The following is a 7,152-nucleotide window of genomic DNA, read 5'->3' on the forward strand; positions in this document are numbered from 1 at the left end:
TAGCAACCTGGCCAGGGAGTGGGGCTGGGGAGGCATTTTTAGACAAGCACTTCTCAAATTGTGATGTCTGGGTGAATCACCCAGACATCTTGTTGAAATGCAGATTCTGATTCAGTAGGTCTGGGCTGGTCCTGAGATCCTTCATTTCTAATAAGCTCCCAGGTGGTGTTTGTGCTGCCAGATGCCATTCCATGAGTAACAATCTTGACCATGGACAGCAGAATCTGAAACTTTGAGAAGACTCAGCAAGTGTTAAGTCCACCAAAACCCAAGGACTGGTACTTCAACTCCAGCCTCAGACTTGCCAGTGTAGAGGGAGAAAGGATGTCTTAACTGTCGAATCACCAGCACAAATTACACAGAGCTGGATTTAATCATCTGTGCTAAATAGTATGACTTCAGCAAATTGCTAACCATTCCTAAGTCTCAGTTTTCCAAGCTCTAAAATGGGGCTATCACTTCATGGGAGGGTTGTAAAGACTAAAGGGGAGAAAGCAGGAAAAGTGTTTAGTGCAGTTGTTCGTAGGCAGGACGTGTTCCCCAAATGTAAACTGCCCTCCTGTCTCTGGTTTCCCTATTTGTCTCAAGCCTAAGATCAAACAACCTTTTCTGACAAACCACCTTTTTAACCCAAAATACCAATTTTTTAAATTATGAAAATTAAAAATTGCTGTTGCATAGTTGTAAAATGTTATTTTAATTATAAAAAAGAAAATAAAGGCACCCATGTTCCCCCTACCTAGTGCACACGGTTGACATTTTGGTATATTTTCTGCCAGGCTTTTTATATGTATTTTATTTTACAACAAAAATGGGTTCATATTCAATGCATCGTTTTCTAACCTGCTTTTCAATTTAAAAATATACCTGTGGTAGGTTTTCATGTCTTTAGGCAGGGATCACTGTTGTTATTTTAATGGCTGTACATTTCAAGCAGCCTTCTAAAGACGTGACTGAAGTCAAAATCTGCCTGCTCAATTCAGTTTACCCTTCAGGAAGGAATGTCCCGGGTTGTAGAATAGCATTCTGGAATCTTCCTCTTAGTTTCTGCAGGAGCCTGAGTCTCCAAACACCTCCACATGATCTAGCATGAAGGTTCTGATCCAAGGACAACCTGAGGCCAGGGACATCCAAGGAATTTGTAGTCCTGGATCTGCAGATCAAGTCATGGAATGAAAAATACTGAGTGAAGGAAATGCCCCAGGATGCAGGAGATAATGAATTCAACTCTCTGCAACCTCTTTTCCCAGCTGGCACCCAAATGCTTTAACCAGGTCTCCTTGAGAACGGCTCTTCATGACCCTTTCATCCTGGAAGCTACTGTGGGGAGGAAGGCATTCATTTACTCATTCATTCCTTTAGTCAGGGAATATTTACTGAGCTCCTCCTATGTGCCAGACACTTTTCTGGGTCCTGGAATATTACGGTCAACACAATAAATAAGATTTCTGCTCTCACAGATGGTACATTAGAATTGGGGAGGTAGCATCCATCTAAGCGAAAACCAGGATAAGTCTAGCTGGCAGTAAGTGCAAGGAAGGGAATGAAACAGGTTAATGTGGTGGAGACTGACTGGGATCATTCAACAGACTAATCAAGGCAGGCTTCTCTGAGGAGGTGTCATTCCAGCTGAGCTGTGAAGGACATGAGGATTTCTTTTGAACCAAAGTCTGCCCCTGCTTCTGGAGCTACATCGCTGGGGACTTTCTCCGCCTGGCAGGGGCAAAGCCTTCAAGTGTTCCAAGTGTAGGGTGTGCCCTTTAGACCCTCAGTCTTCTCTTCTCCAGATAAGCATCCCCTGTTCTTTCAGCTGTTGCTCGTGTGACCCAGTTTAGCTCTGCTCAGAATCCTTCTGATCACTTGTGGATATCTGTCCATCTATCTATCTGTCTGCCTATCTATCTATCTATCTATCTATCTATCAAATCTGGTCCCCAGAATGAAACATTGTGTATGAGGTGTCCCAAAAGTGTTATATTATGCACTATGTACTGGACTCTGCATTTTTACTCATTCAGCTAAAGTAGTAAGAACTTTTATTTTTTTGGTTGGGTACATCGCATTGCTTTCTTAATTGAGCTTGCAGTCAAATAAACCACCCACGTCCTTTATACATCTTGTAACTTGTGCCCATGGTGTTTTGGAAAGTAAATGCACAGGCTAATGTTTATTTACATTAAATTCAGTTTGGTTAGATTTAGCCTAATTCTTCAAGCCAGTCTGGATATTTTTGTTTCCTGGTTATGTCAGTCAATAGTTTTCATTCCTTCAGCAATTTATCAGGGAGACTAAATGAGATGAGAAACCCAGGTAAGAGATGATGGCACCTTGGTCTATGGTGGTAGGAATGGAAACAGAAAGATGAGGCTGGATTCAGGATATATGAAGTGGTCAGGAAGAGAGAGAGGAACCAAGCATAATTTGGGTTTGGGGCCTGAGAAATAGGACCGATATGGTACCACTAACTGAATGTTTTATGGTCCCCCCACCCCCTACCTCAGTTCGTATGTTGAAACCCTTTCCCCCAATGTGATGGTGTTAGGAGGTGAGGCCTGTGGGAGGTGATCAGGATGAGCTGAGGTCATGAGGGTGGAGCCCTCAGGATGAGATTAGTGCCCTTATGAGAGTCATGAGAGGACTTGCTTCTGCTCTCTGCTCTCTGCTGTGTGAGGGTAAAGTGAGAAGTCGGCAGTCTGCATCCCAGGAGAGGGCCCTCCTCAGAACCCAAATGTGCTGGCACCTTGACTTGGACTTCCAGCCTCCAGAACTGCAAGAAAATCAGTGTCTATTTATAAACCACCCAGTCGATACAGTACTTTGTTAGAGCATCCTGAGCTGAGTAAGACAGGTAAGGGGCATATTTGGGAGGAAAAATGATTTCACTCAGTGAGATGATAGTAATTTTTATTTTCTTCTTTATATTTTCTGTCGGTCCAAGTTTTCAACAATAATAGTTGGGGGCCATATTTGGGGGCAGGAAAGAGAAGACCGGGAAGTTTAGTTCTGATCGTTGAATTCAGAAGACGTGGAGGATGAGGCAAGTGCACTATATGTATGTGTACCACAGAACAGGCATTTTCCTTTTAAACCAAGCTATAGAAACCAAATCTGTATTCCTTGCAAAAGCAGAGACTCAGAAGTGACCCTGTTGAGCTACACAAATTTCTGACGGGAATAGAAATGAAAGATGTTCCCAGCCTCTTTCAGCTTTTATCAAATACAAGAACCAGAGGGCACGATCCAAGCTAAGGAAGGACTGAGCCCTGAGGAGTTGTGGGAGAGTGTGTTAACCAGGGAGCAGTTAATCCTTGGAATATACTTATAGGAGGTAGCAGTAAAATAGCACAAATGCTTTTAAAATAGATTTTATACTTAGAAAACAGAGAGCTGGGATAGAGGCATCATTTTTTATTGCCAAATTCTAGCCTCTGGTTCACTGTGGGACCTTCGCTGAGAGATTTTCCCTACAGTCACAGAATCCTAGTATGTTAAAGGGAAAGGACGTCAGAGATCCATCCTGTGCAGGGGGCCTTAACAAGGGGTGCACATCAGAATCACTTGGTGAATCATTATTTTTCCCTAACACTTATTTATGTTAGGGTTTTGTTTCCTTAAATTTTGCTATTGGGTTTGGCCCATTATTTTGTTTTAAACTAATTAACTGATTAAAAAAATTTTATACAGTTTTTAAAGGTTACTTTGCATGTACAGTTATTACAAGATATTGACTATTTTTTCAACACATCCTTGAGCCTGTCTTACACCCAGTGGTTTGTGCCCCGCACTTCCCCACTCACCCCACATTGCCCCTCTCCCCATCCCTACTGGTGACCACTAGTTTGTTCTCTACATCTGTGAGTCTGCCTCTTTTTTGTTTTATGCACAAATTTGTTGTACTTTTTGGATTCCACATGTAAGTGATACAGTACAGTGTTTGTCTTTATCAGTTCGTCTGACTTACTTCACTTAGCATAATGCCCTCCAAGTCCAATCCATGTTGCTGCAACTGGCAAAATTTTGTTCTTTTTATGACTGAGTAGTATTCCATTGTGTGTACATACCACATTTTCTTATCCATGTATCTGTTGATGGATACTTAGGTTCCTTCCATATTTTGGCAATTGTAAATAACACTGCTGTGAACATTGGGGTGTATGTATCTTTTTGAATTAGTGTTTTAATTTTTTTTTTCAGACATATACCCAGGAGTGAAACTGCTGGATCATACAGTAGTTCTATTTTTAGTTTTTTTTTTTTTGAAACTACTGTATTGTTTTCCATAGTGGCTGCACCAATTTACATTCCCATCAACAGTGTACGAGGGTTCCGCTTTCTCCACATCCTAGCCAGCATTTGTTATCTGTGTTCTTTTTGATGACAGCTGTTCTGACAGGTGTGAGGTGATATCTCATTGTGGTTTTGATATACATTTCCTTGATGGTTAGTGATGTTGAGCTGAGCACATTATTTTGGAAAAGTTTCCTAGGTCATTTGATACATACTGCCTGTAAGGATCTCTGATCTGGTGTAACCGCCTCATTATATGGATGAAGAAACTAAAACATGGAGAGGTTAAGAGATTTGTTCACTGCTCACAGAAAAGCACAGAAATTGCCCTGGGAGTCACCTTGCTCAATAGAGAAAATATAATAACATAAGACCACTTAATCTCTTTATGTCATACTTCATTAAATAATTAACAGTTAACTAGACATAGTAATAACTGTATATCTGAAAAACAGAGTTGAGTAAAGAAGAAACAGAATGAGATTTATGTAAATTAAATGCATTTATATAAATTAAAACAACACATGATTCTATATTTTACAAACCTAGGTACATATTTAAGGATCTACATTAAACGCATTAGCACGTGTGCCTGTTCGTGAAGGGACTCCTGGGGATGAAGAAATTAATAAAACCCAAGAGAAAGGCACATCTTGACTGATGACAAGCATGTGCTGTAGGGGGAGGGTATAGCTCAGCGGTAGAGTACATGCCTCACGTGCATGAGGTCCTGAGTTCAATCCCCAGTATCGCCATTAAAGTAAATAAATAAATAAAACAAATTACCTCCCCCCCAAAAAACAACAAGAGTGTGGTATGAATTGAGGTACAAGATTTCTCAATTCTCTGCACTCAAATTATTAAAAAAAAATAAACCCATGATCAACATGATTATAGATGAGCAGATAAACAAAATGTGGTATGTACATATAATGGTATATCACTCAGCCATAAAAAGTGATGAAGTCCGACACATGCTACCACATGAATGAACCTTGAAGACAACACGCTAAGTGAAGTGAGCCAGACACAAATGGAGAAATATTGATTCCACTTAAATGAAACGTCCAAAATAGGCAAATTCATAGAGGTAGAAAGTAGATTAGAGGTTTCTAGGGGCTGAGGGGAGAAGAAATGGAGAGTTATTACTTAATGGTGATAGAGTTTCTGTTGGGAGTGATGAAAAAGTTTTGGAAATAGATAATGGTGATGGTTGCACAAACTTTGAATGTGATGAGTGCTACTAAACTGTACATCTGAAAATGGCAGATTTTGTGAAACATACATTTTTCCACAATTAAAATATTAACAATGTAATGTGCTGTGAACCATTGATTCTACACTTTAAGTGGGTGAACTGTATGACTTGTGAATTATATTCCAATAAAGCTATTGAAAAATTCACAAGCTTAACTTTCCTTTGCCTTTCATTCCTTCTATGGAAACATGAGAACTTGAGAGGATGGGAAAGAATAGTTCCTCAGCTCAGCAGATGCAGCAATTAAATTCTCTAAGGTACCATAAATGTTTAGGGTATGGTTCTGTGTTGGACTTTTTGGGCATCTTGACACGTTTCTGGCAATGCAAAGATTTAACAAGGTTTGGGAACTGGTAATTTGTTATATACGTAGTAGCTATTATTAAGTAATTTGGGGTCTTCTTGGCCCAGGACATCGATGTCCATGCTGTTTGAGCAAATATGTGGACACATCTGCTTTCCCTGCATTTTTGCTTTTGGCAGCCAGTGACTTTGGCATGAGGACAGTGTGTGGCGTATATAAGGTTTAAGTTTTGTGCAACAAGGTCCCTTGTAAAATGCAGTTGGGAAGGAACAGATACTTGAGGCACCCATCACCTGTGCTGAAAACTTCACAGGTCCCTTAAGTTTCTTATATTTGGGCCATTTCCTGTTTTCAGTCTTGAAAAGTTAATTGAGAAGAGAACTGTTTTATCTCTCAGACCTCCAGTCTCTGGAGAAAAGAGGGACAGCGGATAACTTTTTTTTTTTAATTGGAAAGAAAAGTTTAAGTGCACTCTTTCAGCTTGGAAATAAGTTTTGATTTATATAGGTTAAGATCGATTCCTGCTTCATTTAAATTCTTTCTGTCCCATCTTAATTATATCCATGTGTCTCGCAGAAACCCATCGTCTGGCCTTGTGGAATTATCATTCCGTCCAAAAGTGTGGGTGAGGACTGCCACTGCCAGTGACTGACAAAAGCAAGAGCGTTTGTCCTACTGCCTTGCCCAGTGATAAGCTAGGGGCCCAGCTACCACTGGTCATTTGCATGCATAGTGGACCGTTTCATTAAGAATTTCATTAAGATGGTAATGTTTAATGTTTCCCGGGAAAAATGAGTTTGGGGCTTGTTCAATTATATAATTAAAGTCAGAGAATTAGGGGTGATTGCAAACTGCTTGCATAATGTGGGCAAATATAATGATAAAGCTTGTAAACAAGTTCAAAAGAATCATGCTCCGTATGAATGCTGTTGCTAAATCAGATTAGGGGGGTGGGCATATGGAAAATGTGGACTGAAAAGTTCACCAGAGTTTAACTCTGGTGTCTACTGGCTGAGCTCCTTGCTCTCTGGGCCCTCTCAGGGAGATAAATGGTAGAACAAAGTCATAGCTGTGGACTGGTTAGTCAGGTTCTAGAAGGTTCCAGGAACATACTTCTTTATTTTTTCTATAGGCAGTGATTTCCTATATAGAAAAGAAAAAGAAAAAAAAAAAAACCCACAAAAAACAGTAGCATAGGATTGCAAGCTTTCTTAACTGGTAGCCAGGGTGTTTTTCTTTCCTTGCTTCTGTGATGACAATCCTTGTCCTCTCCCTGCGTTTCTTCTAGCCTATAAAACAGGAA

General features: G+C 40.2%; 1 non-coding gene across 1 annotated transcript; it reads left to right on the forward strand.

Annotated features, from left to right (window-relative positions):
* The first annotated feature begins 4,970 nt into the window (after positions 1-4,970).
* On the forward strand, positions 4,971-5,042 carry TRNAV-CAC. The gene has a single exon. It is a non-coding gene; the product is annotated as a tRNA-Val (tRNA).
* Positions 5,043-7,152: the final 2,110 nt, after the last annotated feature.

The sequence above is a fragment of the Camelus ferus genome, chromosome 3 (assembly GCF_009834535.1).
Source record: "Camelus ferus isolate YT-003-E chromosome 3, BCGSAC_Cfer_1.0, whole genome shotgun sequence".
Classification (NCBI taxonomy): domain Eukaryota; kingdom Metazoa; phylum Chordata; class Mammalia; order Artiodactyla; family Camelidae; genus Camelus; species Camelus ferus.